The following is a 21,454-nucleotide window of genomic DNA, read 5'->3' on the forward strand; positions in this document are numbered from 1 at the left end:
GACTGCTTTAAATGTGTCCCAGAGATTCTGGTATGTTGCGTATTTGTTCTCATTGGTTTCGAAAAACTTCTTTATTTCTGCCTTCATTTCATTGTTTATCCAGTCAACATCCAAGAGCCTGTTGTTCAGTTTCCATGAAGCTGTGTGGTTCTGGGTTGGTTTCTGAATTCTGAGTTCTAACTCGATTGCACTATGGACTGAGAGACCGGTCGTTATGATTTCAGTTGTTTTGCATTTGCTGAGGAGTGATTTACTTCCAATTATGTGGTCAATTTTAGAGTAGGTGTGATGTGGTGCTGAGAAGAATGTATATTCTGTGGATTTGGGGTGGAGAGTTCTGTAAATGTCTATTAGATTTGCTTGTTCCAGGTCTGAGTTCAAGTCCTAGGTATCCTTTTTAATTTTTTGTCTGGTTTATCTGTCTAACAGTGCAATCTAAGTCTCTTTGCAAGTCATTAAGAACTTGCTTTATATATCTGGGTCCTCCTGTATTGGGTCCATATATATATTTATGATCGTTAGCTCTTCTTGTTGTATTGATGCTTTTACGATTATGTAATGTCCTTCTTTGTCTCTTTTGGTCTTTGTTGCTTTAAAGTCTATTTTATCAGAGATGAGAATTGCAACTCCTGCTTTTTTTTTTTTTTTTTTGCTGTCCATTTGCTTGGTAAATCTTCCTCTAACCCTTTATTTTGCACCTTTGTGTATCCTTGCATGTGAGATGGGTTTCCTGGATACAGCACACTGATGGGTTTTGCCTTTTTATCCAATTTGCCAGGCTGTCGTTTTTGATTGGTGCATTTAGCCCATTTACATTTAGGGTTAATATTGTTATGCATGAACTTGATACTACCATGTTGATGCTAGCTGGCTGTTTTGCCTGTTAGTTGATGCAGATTCTTCATTTTGTTGATGCTCTTTAGCATTTGGTATGTTTTTGGAATGGCTGGTACTGGTTCTTCCTTTCTATGTGTAGTGCCTCTTTCAGGAGCTCTTGTAACGCAGGCCTGGTGGTGACAAAATTTCTGAGTACCTGCTTGTTCGCAAAGGATTTTATTTTTCCTTCACTTCTGAAGCTCAGTTTGGCTGGATATGAAATTCTGGGTTGAAAGTTCTTTTCTTTAAGAATGTTGAATATTGGCCCCCACTGTATTCTGGCTTGTAGGGTTTCTGCCGAGAGATCTGCTGTGACTGATGGGCTTCCCTTTGTGGGTGACCCAACCTTTCTCTCTGGCTGCCCTTAGCATTTTCTCCTTCACTTCTACCCTGGTGAATCTAACGATTATGTGCCTTGGGGTTGCTCTTCTTATGGAATATCATTGTGGTGTTCTCTGTATTTCCTGGACTTGAATATTGGCCTGCCTTGCTAGGTTGGGGAAATTTTCCTGGATAATACCCTGAAGCGTATTTTCCAGCTTGGATTCATTCTCTTCGTCACATTCAGGTACAAGTATCAAACGTAGAGTAGGTCTCTTCACATAGTCCCACATTTCTTGGAGACTTTGTTCATTCCTTTTTGAGCTTTTTTCTCTAATCTTGGCTTCTTATTTTATTTCATTGAGTTGATCTTTGACCTCTGATATCCTTTCTTCTGCTTGGTTAATTTGGCTATTGAGACTTGTGCATGCTTCGTGAAGTTCTCGTGTTGTGTTTTTCAGCTCCATCAATTCACTTATATTCCTCTCTAAGTGGTCCATTCTTGTTTTCACTTCCTCAAATCTTTTTTCAAGGTTCTTAGTTTCTTTGCATTGAGTTAGAATATGTTCTTTTAGCTCATGGAAGTTTCTCATTACCCACCTTCTGAAGTCTGATTCTGTCATTTCATCACACTCATTCTCCATCCAGCTTTGTTCCCTTGCTGGTGAGGGGTTGTGGTTCCTTGTAGGAGGTGAGGTGTTCTGGTTTCGGGTGTTTTCCTCCTTTTTGCGCTGGGTTCTTCCCATCTTTGTGGATTTATCCACCTGTCATCTGAGTAGTTGCTGACTTTCCAATTGGGTCTCTGAGTGGATGTCCAGATTGTTGATGATGAAGTATTTCTGTTTCTTAGTTTTCCTTCTAATAGTCTAGCCCCTCTGCTGTATGACTGCTGAGGTCCACTCCAGGCCCTGCTTGCCTTGGGAACACCTGTAGCAGCTGCAGAACAATGAGGGTTGCTACCAGTTTCTTCTTCTGCTATCTTTGTCCCAGAATGATGCCCACCAAATGTCAGTCTGATTAGTCCTTTGTGAGGTGACTCTTTGGATATACAGGGGTCAGGGAGCTGCTTGAGGAGACTGTCTGTACTTTATAGGAGCTCTAGTGCTGAGCTATGAGCTCCATTGTTCATTCAGGGCTGCTAGGCAGATACATTTAAGTCTGCTGCAGCAGAACTCATAAAGCCCTTTTTTTTTCTCAGGTGCTCTGTCCAGGGGAGTCAGGGCTTTGTTCATGAGTATCCATTGCACTGTCCTGCCCAGCAAGGAGGCAGTCTAGTCACTGCCTGCTGCACAAGCTATACTGAGCTGCTCTGGGCTCTGCCCTGCTGCCATGGGCTCTGCCCTGCTGTCATGGGCTCTGCCCTGCTGCCGTGGGCTCCACCCTGCTGCCATGTGTAATTCCCAGTAGTTCTGTTTATATGGGTGTCGTTAGAACTGCCGTGGCGATGGTGGCCTGCCTCTGTAATGGCAGACTCTCTCTGTTATGGTGGGTTGCCTTGGCAATGGTGGGTTGCCTCGGCAATTTCAGGCTGTGTCAGCAATGGCAGAGTACCTCTGTAGGGGTGGAGTGTCTTGGTAATTGTGGAAGCCCCTCCCCCACCGAGCTGCACCATACTGGGTTCAGCTGTGCTTGCTGTGAAACTCTCAACCCCGAGCATGTCCAATTGCTGTTTTGTTTGTTATTGTGGGGGTGGGACCTGCCGAGCCTGATAACCTGGCTCCCTGCCTCAGAGCCCTTCTTATTTTTAAGTTGAATGGTTGACTCTCTCCAGGTGCTCCAGTCACCTGCTGAAAGGGCACCGGGATCTGTGTGATTTCCCATGCAGTGACCCAATGCACCAGCTGAAACAACGTCGCTGCCTGGGAATCTCCTGGCCTGGCTTTCTGTTTAAGTTCCGTTTAATCAGATGAATGTGCTAATCTGCCTTGCCAAATCTCAAATTGCCAGTTTAACAGGGCAACCAGACCAGTGTATTTTGTACAGAGTGCCGCTGCACTGTGGTGCTCGCTGAAACAGCCATGCCGGCCATGAGCTTGTAGCCCGAGGGGCTCCTACACCTGGGAATTTCCTGGTCTGTGGGCAATAAAGATCCATCTGGAAATGGGGCGTCCACTCACCCTTTGAACTTTCACTGGGAGCTGCAATCCTGAGTTGCTCCTATAGCACCATCTTCTCCTCTCTTCATGTAAGTCTTAACTACCATTTTTTGATGATTTCCTGTAAACTTTTAAGTGCAGCACAAATATACCAAAACAAGAATCTTAATGGTCAGTGTTCATGGGAACACTGTGGGGATCTTGATGGAATGCAGATGGGCTCTATCACAAGGGACTCTGATTGAAAGTTCTAGATAGGGCCCAGGAATCCTCTTTGTAAGCCTATCTCACAGGTGATTCCAAATGAGGTGGATTAGGGATACCTTGGAAAACCCTATCCCTAGCCAGTGTAGGTGAAACTAGATTTGGTACCTATAATAGAAGATCATGAATAAATTCTCAAGAAGACATGACAGTGAGATTTCAATTGATTTGTTTTTCTTTTAATTTTGGTGATTGAAACTGATGTCCACAAGTTTACAAAATAACTGAATGTATCCACTAGAGGTCCTGATTGAGTCTATATCAAGAAAAGGTTACTGTTAAGGGTTCTCACAGATTTTGGTGTCAGAATCACTTTAAGTTCTTAAAAATTAATGAAGACCACAAAGAGCTTTTGTTTAGGTAGATATATATTTTTGTTTAGTTGAGAAATCAAAATTGAGAACCTCTAAAAATATGTATTAATTTATTTTCAAATACTTATAATACACCACTATGTGTTAATGTAAATGATATATTTTTATGAAAAATAATCATTTTCCAAAAGAAAATCATGATTATTGAGAAAAATGGCATGTGTTTATGCTTTTATAAGTCTCTCTAATGTCTTGCTTAAGAGAAGCCACCTGGATTGTTATATTACTTCACACATCTTGGAAAACTACACTGCAAACTCTGGGGCAGTGAGAGTGACAACTGCTATTACTGTCGTAGTATTAGGAAAATCCTTTTGACCCCATAAGCCCCCTCTATGGAGTCTCAATGGAGAACCCTAGGATTCCGAAGACCATACTTGGAAACAAAGATAAAGCCAGCATTTCACAAGCTGGGAAATAAAAGTCTAAAATCTTTATTCTGGCATTTCAGACCTTCCCAATCTGCCACCAACCATCTTCTCTAATGTTTATCTCCTGTTTCTCTACTCCCTGAAATTTGCAGTTATATATATCAGTTAGTGTTAATCTTCTTATTTTCCTATTTTTGGATCTCTGCTCTTGTGTTTTTGTGTCTCTGCTTATTTTAGTTTTTTTCTCATTGACTCACTTGCTGTTAAATATTCTATATTCTTACTGTATCAAATATAAGATTTTTATTATAAACTTTCAGTTTGAACTTTCTATGTTCAGAATAAGCTGCCTTTCCAGAAAATTTTCTTACTTTGATCCCACTGCCCTTGTATTAAATGACATCCTTAAATATTGATGTCTATGATGGTCATTTCTGTATGAATTCAATTTCCCTTTCTAAGCTGAAAGTTCTTAGAAGATGCCTTTCTATACCAATCACACTTCACACAGGATTTTTTTTTCTTTCTGAACATGTAGCTAGTATAATTTTAATGAATAAATGAAAGAAACATTGATTTTTTTATGAAGATGATGCTACTGATGTATTTTAAATGAGATTTTTTAAAGAATAGTCAAACCCTCTACATAATTTCTTTAAAATGTAAGAATTTCAAAAATGAAAGAGAATGACTCTTAAGATATGAATGCGTTTGATACTAATATAGAATCAAAGTTGATAATATATTATTCAAAGTGTTACTTAGTTCTCAGCCTCACCTTCATTGTATTGCAAGTGGAGATGAGCTAAAAAGTGGAATTAAATTCAACTGGGAGTTAGAAGAAATTTGGGAACTTTTTCATAAGTCTTTTAGATACAAATGGTAATTTTAGGTGAATATTTAGTAACCTACAAAGTGTCAGTTGGAAAGAGCTGTATAGTTCATAATGATTTTCTTTTTATTCAAACCATATAGCTAGCATGGTTTGTACCTAATTTTATGTTTATGTATTTTTCATGTTATTGTATATTTCCCCAAAAAGACGTTCACAAAGTCTATCTGTTTTCTACCACCATTTATTAGGCTGTCCTTCTGAAAAGTACCAGTTCTAAACAGATTTGAAACAGCGAAATACTCCCTTAGCATTTAACAGACAATGAGAATGAATTTCCATAATGTTTTTATCCCTCCCTTGCTGTATCCAGTTATAAGCTTTTCATTTGTAATCTTTCAAATTTGAATTTTCTGTGTTCAGAATAGTTTTACTAAAACATTTGAATCACTTGAGTGCTTTTCCCATGGTCATACTACAAGAAAAGACCAGGATTTAAACCAAACTGTTCATTAAATTCAGTCAAACTTCCTAAAGAGGGTCCACAATGTAATTTTTTTACAGTGAAGAAAACTTTGACATTCAACAGATCAGGATTTAAAGCTCAGCTTCAAATCTTTGGAAGGTGGTACAATTGGCCCTTCATATCTGTGACTCCACATCTATGGATTCAACCAACAACAGGTCTAAAATATTTTCTTTAAAAAATTGCTTCTGGGAGAACAACCCAGGATTGAAGCTCGCGGTCAATGCGCGGAAGGGGTGAGTCAGGGCCGCATTTCCAGACAGATCTTTGTTGCCCACAGAACGGGGAAATTCCTAGGTATAGAGGAGACATGGGACGCCAGGCAGAGGTTTTGGCTGGCGCAGCTGGTGGCCAGTGCGGCAGTGGGCCACGCTGTGGTGGTGCTACACAGTGGTCCAGACAAAGCGCACTCGTTCGGGTGCCCTGTTGGGCCAGCAACCTGAGACTTGGGAGGGCTGAACTTGAGACTGAACAAGACTTGGACAGTGAGCCAGCCCAGGAGATTCCAGGTTGACAGCGTTTGGGGTAGCACAGTGGGACAAACAAAACGACGATTCCAAACGCTCCCTGTGGAGGGGTTCCATGATGCTGCAGCTCCGTGGGGGAGGGGCGCCCGCCCTTACTGAGGCAAACTGCCCCTACTGAGGTACACGCCTATTGCTGATGCAGCTTGCCATTGCCAAGGCAACCCGCTACAACAGAGTGACTCCACCACAGGGCGTAGCCCGTGGCAACAGGGCGGAGACCACAGCAGAAGGGCAGAGCCTGCAGCAACAGGGCGAATCTCACACCAGCAGGGCAGAGCCTTGGCAGGCAAATAGTGACTAGACTGTCTCCTAGCTGGGCAGGACAGCGAGGCTGACACTCACAAGGAAAGCCCCAACCCCCCTTTCCAGACAGAGCATCTGAGAAAAAAAAAGGGTTTTTATTATGAGTTATGTTCCAGCAGAATTAAACATAGCAGCCTAACAGCCCTGAATGAACAAAAGAGCTCACAGCTCAGCACTTGAGCTCCTACAAAGTACAGACAGTCTCCTCAAGCAGCTCCCTGACCCCTCTATAGCCAAAAGACTGACATTTGACAGGCATCATTCTGGGACAAAGATAGCAGAAAAAGAAACTGGTAGCATCCCTCACTGTTCCACAGCTGCTATAGGTGCACCCCAGACAAGCAGGGCCTGGAGTGGACCTCAGCAGTTGTACAGTGAAGGGGCTAGACTGGTAGAAAGAAAACCAAGTAACAGAAATACTTAATCATCAACAATCAGGGTGTCCACTCACAGACCAAATCGAAAAGTCAGCAACTATGCAGACGACAGGTGGATAAATCCACAAAGATGGGAAGAAACCAGTGCAAAAAGGAGGAAAACACCCGAAACCAGAACAGCTCACCTCCTAGAAAGGACCAAAACTCCTCACCAGCAAGGGAACAAAGCTGGATGGAGAATGACTGTGATGAAATGATGGAATTAGACTTCAGAAGTTGGATAATGAGAAACTTTTGTGAGCGAAAAGAACATGTTTTAAATCAATGCAAAGAAACTAAGAACCTTGAAAAAAGATTTGAGGAAATGATAACAAGAATGGATACCTTAGAGAGGAATACGAATGAATTAAAGGAGCTGAAAAACACAATACGAGAACTTTGCGAAGCATGCACAAGTTTCAATGGCCGAATTGACCAAGCAGAAGAAAGAATATCAGAAGTCGAAGATCAACTCAATGAAATTAAACGAGAAACCAAGATCAGAGAAAAAAGTGCAAAAAGGAATGAACAAAGTCTCCAAGAAATGTGGGATTATGTGAAGAGACCTAACCTACGTTTGATAGGCGTACCAGAATGTGACGAAGAGAATGAATCCAAGCTGGAAAATACTCTTCAGGACATTATCCAGGAAAATTTCCCCCACCTAGCAAGACAGGCCAACACTCAAATGCAGGAAATACAAAAAACACCACAAAGATATTCAGCAAGAAGAGCAACCCCAAGGCACATAATCATCAGATTCAACAAGGTTGAAATAAAGGAGAAAATACTAAGGGCAGCCAGGGAGAAAGGTCGGGTCACCTACAAAGGGAAGCCCATCAGACTCACAGCAGATCTCTCGGCAGAAACTCTACAAGCCAGGAGAGAGTGGGGGCCTATATTCAACATCCTTAAAGAAAAGAACTTTCAACCCAGAATTTCATATCCAGCCAAACTGAGCTTCAGAAGTGAAGGAAAAATAAAATCCTTTGCAAACAAGCAAGTACTCAGAGATTTTGTCACCACCAGGCCTGCTATACAAGAGCTCCTGAAAGAGGCACTACACATAGAAAGGAACAACCAGTACCAGTCATTCCACAATCACACTAAATGCTAAAGAGCATCAACATAATGAAGAATCTACAACAACTAACGGGCAAAACAGCCAGCTAGCATAAAAATGGCAGTATCAAATTCACACATAACAATATTAACCCTAAATGTAAGTGGACTAAATGCACCAATCAAAAGACACAGACTGGCAAATTGGATAAAAATCCAAAACCCATCAGTGTGCTGTATCCAGGAATCCCATCTCACATGCAAGGATACACAACGGCTCAAAATAAAGGGATGGAGGAAGATTTACCAAGCAAATGGAGAGCAAAACAAAGCAGGAGTTGCAATTCTCATCTCTGATAAAATAGACTTTAAAGCAACAAAGATCAAAAGAGACAAAGAAGGCCATTACATAATGGTAAAAGGATTGATACAACAAGAAGAGCTAACGATCCTAAACATATATGGACCCAATACAGAAGCACCCAGATACATAAGGCAAGTTCTTAATGACTTACAAAGAGACTTAGACTCCCACACAATAATAGTGGGAGACTTTAACACTCCACTGTCAATATTAGACAGATCAACCAGACAGAAAATCAACAAGGATATCCAGGGCTTGAACGCAGACCTGGTGCAAGCAAACCTGATAGACATTTACAGAACTCTCCACCCCAAATCCACAGAATATACATTCTTCTCAGCACCACATCACACCTACTCTAAAATTGACCACATAATTGGAAATAAAGCTGCTCAGCAAATGCAAAACAACTGAAATCATAACAAACAGCCTCTCAGACCATAGTGCAATCAAGTTAGAACTAAGAATTCAGAAACCAACCCAGAACTGCACAGCTTCATGGAAACTGAACAAGTGGCTCTTGAATGTTGACTAGATAAACAATGAAATGAAGGCAGAAATAAAGTTCTTTGAAACCAATGAGAATGAAGACACAACATGCCAGAATCTCTGGGATACATTTAAAGCAGTCTCTAGAGGAAAGTATATAGCAATAAGTTTCCATATGAGAAGAATGGAGAGATCCAAAATTGACACCCTATCGTCAAAATTGAAAGAGCTTGAGGAGCAAGATCAAAAAAACTCAAAACCCAGCAGAAGACAAGAAATAACTAAGATCAGAGCTGAACTGAAGGAGATTGAGACACGAAAAACCCTTCAAAAAATCAATAAATCCAAGAGCTGGTTTTTTGAAAAGATCAACAAAATAGAGAGACCACTAGCCAGACTGATTAAAAAGAAAAGAGAGAACAACCAAATAGATGTAATAAAGAATGATAAAGGGGAAATCACCACAGATTCCGCAGAAATTCAAACCAACATCAGAGAATATTACAAACAACTCTATGCACATAAACTAGTAAACCTGGAAGAAATGGATAAATTCCTGGATTCCTGTGTCCTCCCAAGCCTAAACCAGGAGGAAGCTGAAACTATGAACAGACCAATAACAAGGGCAGAAGTCGAGGCAGCAATTAAGAGCCTACCACACAAAAAAAGGCCAGGTCCAGACGGGTTCACAGCCGAATTCTACCAGACACACAAAGAGGAGCTGGTACCATTCCTTCTGAAACTATTCCAAATAATCCAAAAAGATGGAATTCTTCCCAAATCATTCTATGAGACCAATATCATCCTAATACCAAAACCCGGCAGAGACCCAACAAGAAAAGAAAACTTCAGGCCAATATCCATGATGAACATAGATGCAAAAATCTTCAATAAAATATTGGCAAGCCGATTGCAACAGCACATCAAAAAACTTATCCATCATGATCAAGTAGGATTCATCCCAGGGATGCAAGGTTGGTTCAACATATGCAAGTCTATACACGTAATTCACCACATAAACAGAACCAAAAACAAAAACCACATGATTATCTCAATTGACGCAGAGAAGGCATTTGACAAAATTCAACAGTCCTTTATGCTAAAAACCCTCAATAAACTCTGTATCGATGGAACGTATCTAAAAGTAATAAAAGCTATTTATGACAAACCAACAGCCAATATCATACTGAATGGGCAAAAACTGGAAGCATACCCTTTGAAATCCGGCACTAGACAAGGATGCCGTCTGTCACCACTCCTATTCAATATAGTACTGGAATTTCTAGCCACAGCAATCAGGCAAGAAAAAGAAATAAAGGGTATTCAAATAGGAAAGGTGGAAGCCAAATTGCCTCTATTTGCAGACGACATGATAGTATACCTAGAAGACCCCATCACCTCAGCCCAAAAACTCCTGAAACTGATAAGCAACTTCAGCAAAGTCTCAGGATATAAAATTAATGTGCAAAAATCACAAGCCTTCCTCTACACCAATAACAGACTTAAAGAAAGCCAAATCAAGAATGAACTGCCATTTGCAATTGCTACAAAAAGAATAAAATACCTTGGAATACAACTCACAAGGAACGTAAGGCACCTCTTCAAGGAGAACTACAAACCGCTGCTCAACAAAATAAGAGAGGACACAAACAGATGGAGAAACGTTCCATGTTCATGGTTAGGAAGAATTAATGTCGTAAAAATGGATATACTGCCCAAAGTAATTTACAGAATCAATGCTATACCCATCAAGGTACCATTGACTTTCTTCACAGAACTGGAAAAAACCACCATGAACTTCATATGGAACCAAAAGGGAGCCCGCATAGCCAAGTCAATTCTAAGCAAAAAGAACACAGCGGGGGGCATCACACTACCGAATTTCAAACTATACTACAAGGCCACAGTAATCAAAACAGCATGGTACTGGTACCAAAACAGAGATATAGACCAATGGATCAGAACAGAGGCATCGGAGGCAACACAACATATCTACAATCATACAATCTTTGATAAACCTGGCAAAAACAAGCAATGGGGAAAGGATTCCCTGTTCAACAAATGGTGTTGGGAAAACTGGCTAGCCATGTGCAGAAAGCAGAAACTGGACCCCTTCCTGACACTTTACACCAAAATTAACTCCAGATGGATTAAAGACTTAAACATAAGACCTGGCACCATAAAAACCCTAGAAGAAAATCTAGGCAAAACTATCCAGGACATAGGAGTAGGCAAGGACTTCATGACCAAAACACCAAAAGCATTGACAACAAAGCCCAAAATAGACAAATGGGACCTAATTAAACTCCACAGCTTCTGCACGGCAAAAGAAACAGTCACTAGAGTGAATTGGCAACAAACAGAATGGGAAAAAATTTTTGCAGTTTACCCATCTGACAAAGGGCTGATATCCAGAATTTACAAAGAACTCAAACAGAGTTACAGAAAAAAATCAAACAAGCCCATTCAAAAGTGGGCAAAGGATATGAACAGACACTTTACAAAAGAAGACATATATGAGGCCAACAATCATATGAAAAAATGCTCATCGTCACTGGTCATCAGAGAGATGCAAATCAAAACCACATTGAGATACCATCTCACGCCAGTTAGAATGGCAATCATTAAAAAATCTGGAGACAACAGATGCTGGAGAGGATGTGGAGAAAAAGGAACACTTTTACACTGTTGGGAGTGTAAATTAGTTCAACCATTGTGGAAGACAGTGTGGCAATTCCTCAAGGCCTTAGAAATAGAAATTCCATTTGACCCAGCAATCCCATTACTGGGTATATATCCAAAGGACTATAAATCGTTCTACTATAAAGACACATGCACACGAATGTTCATTGCAGCACTGTTTACAATAGTAAAAACCTGGAATCAACCCAAATGCCCATTGATGATAGACTGGATTGGGAAAATCTGGTATAAATACACTATGGAATATTATGCAGCAATCAGAAAGGATGAGTTTGTGTCGTTTGTAGGGACGTGGATGAATCTGCAGAACATCATTCTCAGCAAACTGACACAAGAACAGAAAGTGAAACATCGCATATTCTCACTCATAGGCGGGTGATGAAAAATGAGAACACATGGACACAGGGAGGGGAGTATTAGACACTGGGGTCTATTAGGGGGAAAAGGGGAGGGCCAGCGGAAGGGGGAGGTGGGGAGGGATAGCCTGGGCAGAAATGCCAAATGTGGGTGAAGGGGAGAAAGGAAGCAAAACACACTGTCATGTGTGTACCTATGCAACTGTCTTGCATGTTCTGCACATGTACCTCCAAACCTAAAATGCAATAAAAAATTAAAAAAAAATTGCTTCTGTACTAAGAACGTACAGACTTTTCTTGTCATTATTGCCTAAGCAATACTATGTAACAGTTATTCACCTAGTATTTACATTGTATTAGACATTATAAGGAATCTAGAGATTATTTAAAGTATATGGGAAGATGTACATAGATTATATGCAATGATACACGATTTTATATCAAGGACTTGAGTATTTGTTGATTTTAGTATTCGTAGGACATCCTGGAACCAATCTCCCATGGATACTAAGAGATGACTATATAAATTTCTGAGACTATGGTTCCTCATTAATTAATTAATTAATTAATTATTATTATTTTGAGATGGAGTCTCACTCTGTCACACAGGCTGGAGTGCAGTGGCAGTATCTCGGCTCACTGTAACCTCCACCTTCCAGGTTCAAGTGATTTTTCTGCCTCAGCATCCAGAGTAGCTGGGACTACAGGTGTGCACCACCATACCCATCTAATTTTTGTAGTTTTAGATAGATGAAGTTTCATCATGTTGGCCAGGCTGGTCTTGAACTCCTGACCTCAAGTGATCCTCTGGCCTCAACCTCCCAAAGTTCTGGGATTACAGGCATGAGCCACTGTGCCTGGCCCTATTATTATTCTTAATATTTTGAGATAGGATCTTGCCTTGTCACCCGGATTGGAGTACAGTGGTGCCATTACAGTTCACTGCAGCCTGGAGCTCCTGGACTCAAGTGATCCACCCACTTTAGCCTCCCAAAGTGCTGGGATTACAGGTGTGAACCACTGCTCCAGGCTTCTTCATTAATTTAAAATAAATAAACATAAAGGATAGTAATATTTACCTTGCAAAATTTTGGTCCGCTACTCAAATAATTATAGGGTACTTTAGATGTGTTATCTTATTTAATTCCTACAACAAACATACGTAATAACTACTGTGACTTTTTTCCCTTCAGATAAGAATGCTAATTTTAAAACATTTTTTTTTCTGTTTTTTTTTTTGCATATAACTTATATAGAATACATAGATCTTAAGTGTTTAGTTGAATGGGTATTGACAAATGTATATACTCAGTAACTGATACTTCAATCAAGGTTAATGGTATACCTTGAGCAATTGTAATCAACTTGCTCAAGGCTGTATAGCTAATTGTTGAACTGGGGATCTGACCCTAGGCAGTCTGGGTTTAGGGTTATACTCTTACTCCTCTATTCATCCTCTGGGGCTTTTACATCTGCTCCTGGAGTTCAGAGACAGGGAACATTTGGTTTAAAATTATGCAGATCACTATGTATATATGATATTTATTTACACTGTATTTATTTACATGATTTACATTTATTAGTTTGCCCTTTTTAAAACCAGGTTTACTGAATTATCCAATGACAAGAAAGAATCCTTTTTTTATAATCTGTTTAAACTATGTTATTAATCATTTCAGGCTTGAGACTCTTATGATTGTTTTCTCCAAGCTCAGAGTTCACATAGGCCAATGACAGGCAGTGGTAAGTGCTCATTGGAACTGTATGACTCACAGCATTTTATAGAACATGACGGTTGATACTTTGCAGGCAACAGAGTTTAGCTGATACACAAATAAATGTTTCTCTGCTTCATTTATAAAATTTCTCATTGATGTTCTTTGGTGCCAAATGGGGCTTAACAGATCATTTTACCCAGTTTTATCATTTATTTATTTTTACTTTAAAACTAAGGATCTTCACTTTGAGCAATTTTGTTTAGGGTGGGACTGTTTCTGGGAAGAATTTGTGGAAATGTAAATTATTCAACTACATGAGTAACAAATATGACCTCATAAACTGAGAGCTGAAGATAACAACCTAATGGCACTTTGTATTTGCATTATGTTATTTTTCTGAGGTGCTGAAAGCACTGTGTGGACAAATACTGAATACTGAAAATTCAAGATGAATTATAAACTGAGACAAATGCTGCTTAGAACATTTTGTACTTGCTCCAAATCATCTCTATAGAAAAGCGTTGAAGGTGAAAAAGCTAAAACAGACATCCAAGCATAAGGTTTACTTTGCTCCAAGGATTTAGTGGAGGCAATGTGAATATCTCCTACTGCTACTATGGCAGAAATATGCTGAGAAAGCAGAAAAGGGGGAGAATAGGTTCTCACATCAGAAAATATCTGTATAATTAGACAAGCTTTTGATCGCTTACATGGTTCATTGTTTTGTTCCTTTGCAAATATTATTATTCTTTGCTGCCCAAAATAGTTTAATAAGTGTATATTTTACCAGAACAGACAAATAAGTCCCTAACTTCAAAATTTTATACTTTAGTAGTAGTGATAGACAAATCAATAGACGTTAGGACAGAATTTTTAGTAAGTGCCAAAAGATAACTAAAAACAACACACCCGAAAGATTTACAATAAGGCAAAATGATGAGATCCTGTTGAAGCATAAATAAAGATTTCATGGAAGAGGCAGAATTTAAACAGTGACTTGAATCATGGGTAGGATTCTGTAAGCGGGTATTTAGGGGTAAATGAATAAATACTTGTCAATTTGTCAAGTAGAGAGAAAAACACAAAGAACAAATAGTGGCAGTGTATGGGGTATGTTAAAGGAACACTAAGTAGTCTGGTTTGGATGAAGTGCAAGCAATATGAATCATAAAACAAGAGATATCATGGGACAAAAATTTGACATTAAATTGGGAGCAAAATTTGACATTATACCTTGTCAGAAAGCCATGGAAATATTTTAGCTGGAGACCAACATCCTCAGAGCTGCACTTACCAATGATTAGTTTACAGAACTGTCTAGAGCATTGGCTGTACAGGACAGACTCTAGAGATAGGAAAATTAGGTGTCGCTGTAGTCATCCTAGGAAGATAAATGAATAACTAACCAAAGTGGTGGCTGTGAATAAGAAAAGATGGAACAGAATTCAAGCAACTTGGCAGAAACACTCAATGAGACATGGCAACTGAATGATGAAGAGGGAGATAAATGAAAAGAGAAAGATTAATAGGTAACTGGGATTTCCATTGCAAGTAGGTTGTAGGAGGTCATGGCAAATCAGTGCTTCTACTTTTACCTAGAATAACTGGATTTTTAAAAAATCCAGCCTATTTTAAAAGGCATCACAGAGCTATATAAGCAAGGATTACCAGGGCAATTAAAATCCCAAAGAGGAAGAACCTTTCTAAGGTTAATGATCTCCATCTGTTTTTCCTTATTCTTTGTGGAGATTTTGTTGATTCTGAGCATGGGCACAGGCCAACTTTGGGCTTACCCAAGCAGAGAGAGACTCTGCCAGGAGAAGGTGAGATCAGCCATGCTTGGACTGGTATAGGGGTCTGCTGTGACACCTTAGAACATTTATGTGATTCAGATTCACTAAGGTTTTCCCACAGCATATTTGCTGAATTCTGCTTTGTGCAGAACCCTGATACTGTTTTTGCCATTCCATTATTTTCATTTATTCATCATGACAGTCTTAGCATGTTTCACCTAAAAAAATACATGTGGATTTTAAAAAAATGTAATCTCCCAGTCTGTGTCTTTTAAGAGGGGAGTTTATCTTGGCTACTTTTAGTTTTCAAGTATATATTTATTCTTACCCTTTTTAATTACCACATATTTGACTTTGCTATTTTTAAAACTTTTCCCCTTGCTAATTTAGAATTTAGTTCTTCTATCCCTTTCTACTAGTGGTTAAAATTTATCATGTTGGTTAAAATGGTGTGATGGTGTTTTTGATGAAAATATCCCAACAGAAGAGGGTCCAAAATTTTTTTTTAATGACAAAGGATGTAGAATGTGAAGGATGTCAGCAACAAGGAGAGAGGATGCCACCAAATGTGAGATGCTCCTTTGGCCATTTTCATGAAGGGCTTTATATCTACATCTCCCTCACCTTGGCTGTTTTGAAGACCAGCCCACTCACCAGAAGCAACTGATATAAATAATTCCCACATATTCCAGAGTATTTGCTGAGATATTCAATGAAACAAAAATAGATTTCCCAAAAGCCCACAGCACTCCTCAGCAGACTCCGGCTTCAGGTTGTCTGAAGTCTGCTCTTGTTACACACTCCAGAATCCAACATTTAATCTGTGTCATCTCAGCAAGCTTTATCCTTTTCCATTTTTCCCTTTTAAAATTTTCTCCTTTGGTTGGTTGTCTTCATAATATTTGTCACTTCTTGATTTGGTGGCAAGATGGCCAACTAGATGCAGCCAGGTGGAACAACCCACACCAAGGGACTCAGATGACTAGTGTGCTCCTGATAGATCTTCAGAGGGAAAGCACTGAGAGTGGATGAAGGGAAGACACAGAAGCTTGGCTGAAGGGGTAGAAACCCAGGATCCCTGCATGAGCTACGGTGCACTGGGACTTGCTCTTGGCCCCAAGTGGCTCCAGGGGAACAGGTGAGTTGAGCTAGCAAGGAGTAACCCGCTCTCATCACGGGCCTCTAGAACCCTTGTGAGAGGAGACCCTTTGACCACCATAGACACTCAAATTGGCAGAGAGAGATGCTTAGAGAAGTAGAAGGGGCAGCATTCAAGCTGATGTGAAGCCCAGAGGGTTTGGTGTGGGAGCATCTATAGCAGAGCACGGACAGGGAGAGCCATCCCTCTAGGCCCTACTTGCACCCATAGGAAATGTTAACCCTAAGGGAACTGTCAGACCTGAACTCTGCAGGGTGATTTTGCCCATCAGATGAAACTGCTCTGACCAGAGCACCCTTTGGTCTGATGGCTTCTCCCAGGTCTTAGACTAGCCACACCTGCTGGCAGGGCAGTCTTGGGTGCCCAGAGGGCCAGAACCATAGCTTCTGCACTGGCAAACTGTTCCTGATCAACAGAACTCCAGCAGGGAAGCCCCTATAGCCACACACCAACCTACATGCTGCCTCCCCATACTGCAGCTTCCCCGGGGCCCATGACAGCTCCTACACATTGCTTTGATGGTGCTTGTCTGTATGAGAGGGTTTTACTTTCCTTGCCCCTCCAGTGCCTGGGAGTCAGTAATAAATACCCTATCAACAACAGCAACAAAAACAAGCAACAACAAAAAGCCCAGGACCAAATGGATTCACAGCTGAATTCTACCATTCCCGCTGAAACTATTCAAAGAAATTGTAAAGGAGAGACTCTTCCTCAACTCATTCTATGAGGCCAGCATCATCCTGATACCAAAACCTGGCAGAGACACAACAACAACAAAAAAGAGAAAACTTCAGGCCAATATCCTTGATGAACATCAGTGTAAAAATCCTCAACAAAATGCTGGCAAACCAAATCCAGAAGCACATCAAAAAGCTTATCCACTATAACTAAGTAGGCTTTATTTCTGGGATGCAAGATTGGTTCAACACACACAAAGCAATAAATGTGATTCATCACATAAACAGAAGTAAAGCCAAAAACCACATGATTATCTCAAGAGATGCAGAAAATATTTTCAGTAAAATTTAACAGCACTTAATATTATAAACTCTCCATAAACTAGGTTTTAAAGGAACATACCTCAGAATAAAAAGCGCCATCTATGACAAACCCACAGTCAAAATTCTACTAAATGAGCAAAAGCTAGAAGCATTCCTCTTGAAAATATACACAAGACAAAGATACCATCTCTCATCCCTCCTATTCAACATAGTATTGGAAATCCTGGCCAGGGCAATCAGGCAAGAGAAATAAATAAAGGGTATCCGAATAGGAAGAGAGGAGCCAAACCATCCCTATTTGCAGATGACATGATATGATCCTATATCTAGAAAACCTTGTAGTCTCAGCCAAAAAGCTCCTTAAGCTTATAAACAATTTCAGCAAAGTCTCAGGATACAAAATCAATGTGTAAAAGTCATTAATATTCCTATACAACAACAGCAGCTAAGCTGAGAGCCAAATCAGGATCATAGCTAGCAAGGGAGGTAAAAGATTTTTATAGGGAGAACTACAAACCACTGCTTAAAAGAAATTAGAGATGACACAAACGAGTGGAAAAACATCCCATGTTCTTGGATAGGAAGACTCAATATCATTAAAATTGTTATACTGTCCAAAGAAATTTACAGAGTCAATGATATTCGTATCAAACTACCATTGACATTCTTTACAGAAATAGAAAAAAAAGTTAAAATTCATATAGAACCAAAAAAAAGTCATAGCCAAAACAATCTTAAGCAAAAAGAACACAGCTGGAGGTATCACACTACTCAACTTTAAACTATACTACAGGGCTACAGTAACCAAAACAGCATGGTACTAGTACACACACAGACACATAGACCAATGACACAGAATAAAAAACCTACAGCTATCTGATTTTCAACAAACCTGACAAAAACAAGCAATGGGGAAATGATTTCCCTATTCAATAAATGTTGATGGGATAACTGGCTAGCCATATGCAGAAGCTTGAAACTGGAACCCTTCCTTATACCATATACAAAACTTAATTCCAGATGAAATTAAAAACTTAAATTCAAGACCCAAAACTGTGAAAACTCTATAAGAAAACCGAGGCAATACCATTCTGAACATAGAAACAGTCAATGATTTAATGATGAAGATGCTAAAAGCAATTCCAATGAAAGCAAAAAATTGACAAACTGGATATAATTAAAGAGCCCCTGCACACCAAAGGAAGCTACCAGCAAACAACCTACAAAATGTGAGCAAATTTTTGCAAACTATGCATCTGACAAAGGTCTAACTTCATTAAAAAGTGGGCAAAAGACATGAACAGACACTTTTCAAAAGAAGACACATGTGGCCAAATCTCATATGAAAAAAGCTCAACAGTAAAGAAATGCAAATCAAAATCACAATGAAAACATTTCACACCAATCAGAATGGCTATTACTAAAATGTCAAAAAATAACATATTCTGGTAAGGTCGCAGAGAAAAGGGAAGGCTTATACATTATTGGTTGAAGTGGAAATTAGTTCAACCATTGTAGAAGTCAAGTGTGGCAATTCCTCAGACCTAAAAACAGAAATACCATTTGACCCAGCAATCCCATTACTGGGTATATGGCCCAAGAAATATAAAGTATTCTATTATAAAGAATACTTTGTAAAATATGAAGTATTCTATTATAAAGAATACTTTGTAAAATATGAAGTATTCTATTATTCTATGTAAGTTCATTGCAGCAATATTCCAAATAACAAAGACATGAAATGAACCTAAATATCCATCAGTAGTGGACTGGATAAAGAAAATGTCCTACATATATACCATGGAATACTATGCAGCCATAAAAAGAATGAGTTGTCCTTTGCAGGAACATGAATGGAGTTGGAGGCCATCCTCCTTAGCAAACTAACACAAGAGGAGAAAACCAAATACTGCAAGTTCTCACTTGTAAGTGAGAGCTAAACAATGAGAACACATGGACACTTAGAGAACAACAACAGACTGGGGCCTATTGGAGGGCAGAGAGTGAGAGGAAGGAGAGGATTAAGAAAAATAACTAATAGGTACCTGGAGGATTAAGTAATCCGTACAACAAAGCCCCATGACAGAAGTTTACCTATGTAACAAACCCGCACATGTACCCCTGAACTTAAAAGTTAAAAAAACCTGTCACTTCTCAGTCAGGCTATAGGGAGGAGAACGTAATCTCTCAATTAAACATATCAAAGTATTTGATGATTGTTATTACTGGAATGATTTGCTTTCTTTCTTTCTTTCTTTCTTTCTTTTTGAGACGGAGTTTCGCTCTTGTTACCCAGGCTGGAGTGCAATGGCGCGATGTCGGCTCACCGCAACCTCCGCCTCCTGGGTTCAGGCAATTCTCCTGCCTCAGCCTCCTGAGTAGCTGGGATTACAGGCATGCACCACCATGCTCAGCTAATTTTTTGTATTTTTAGTAGAGACCGGGTTTCACCATGTTGACCAGGATGGTCTCGATCTCTTGACCTCACGATCCACCTGTCTTGGCCTCCCAAAGTGCTGGGATTACAGGTGTGAGCCACCACGCCCGGCCCCTGGAATGATTTGTTTTCTAACCTCTTCCATTTTCAGTAGATATTGGGCACTGGTCACTGGACTCCCATCAATTGGTATGACTTTTCTCTAGCATACTTTGCATTTTTTTTTAATCTTTTTCAAGTATCCTCATGGTTGAGTCTAGCACAGACTCTGTTTAGCCTTCTTCCCCCAGAGGGTCATAAATTATACTGTTATTTCCAATTCAATACTTTCTTATTAATGTATTTACTCCTTTCTGCTAGTTTAGTATGCCATGCTGAAGTGGACATATTAAACAATATATTCAAATTACAGTGTTTTCTACAGTTTTCAAGATTTTATTTCCCTTTTCAATAACCCTGGAGTTGTATCTAAGTTTGCTGTGTCCCAGTAAGTATGCTAACTATGTAGTTAAAAGGAAATTCCAACCTTTTCCAAGGATAATCTAAATACTACACAAGCATAGAACATATGCCAGCTCAGAGAGCATCCTGTTCAATGAAGAAGGGAAATGAAATGGAAAGCAGAAGCAAATATGGCTCTTAAGATTTTACCCAAAATTTGCTTCCAACTATTCTTTTTCATGAACACTATAATTATTTAAAAACTTTTTTCTCAAGCAGTCTTAGTTGTGTGTTCTGGTTTCTTAAAGACAACTTGGAGATAGATGTAATTATTAAGAATACTGTAATTCTATTTGTCAGTACAGTCAAAAGCAGTGAAGAAAGAATGCTAGAAAGTACAATTAAGTTGACAACGAGAAATGTCAGTAATGTTTACAACTTTGCCCAATAGTGCAAACTCAGACAGTTTTCTTTGTTTTTTGTTTTTACATTATTGTATTCTACCAGAGGCCGTTCATAAGCACACGTGTGCTTCATTAACAAACGTGCTTGATTACACCATTAGAAAAAGGAAGGGTGCTTCTGGGAAGCTGCTCTTCACTGCAGGCAGGTCAGGAAGGGGTATTCCCTTTCTGTGAATGGCAAATGAAATTTCTCACACTTGGTCAAAGCTTCTTTCACTGTGGGAGGTATAATCCACAGTGGTAGTGTGCTGGTGTCTTTATGCTGATGTGCTGGTGTCTAAACACTTTTACACTTTGGCTATGCGGGCTCTCTTTTGGTTCCTTATGAAGTTTGAAGTGGTTTTTTCCAGTTCTGTGAAGAAGGTCATTGGTTGCTTCAGGGGATCCCAAGATGGCCGAATAAGAGGCAGCTGCGAAAAGCAGCTCCCAGTGAGAGCGACGCAGAAGCTGAGTGGTCTCCACAATTCCAAACGAAGTACCAGGTTCATCTTGTGGGTCTGGTCAGACAGTGGGTATAAACCAAATAGGGCAAGTTGCAGCAAGGTTGGGCACTGCCCCACC

This window comes from Callithrix jacchus, chromosome 9, assembly GCF_049354715.1.
Source record: "Callithrix jacchus isolate 240 chromosome 9, calJac240_pri, whole genome shotgun sequence".
Lineage (NCBI taxonomy): Eukaryota > Metazoa > Chordata > Mammalia > Primates > Cebidae > Callithrix > Callithrix jacchus.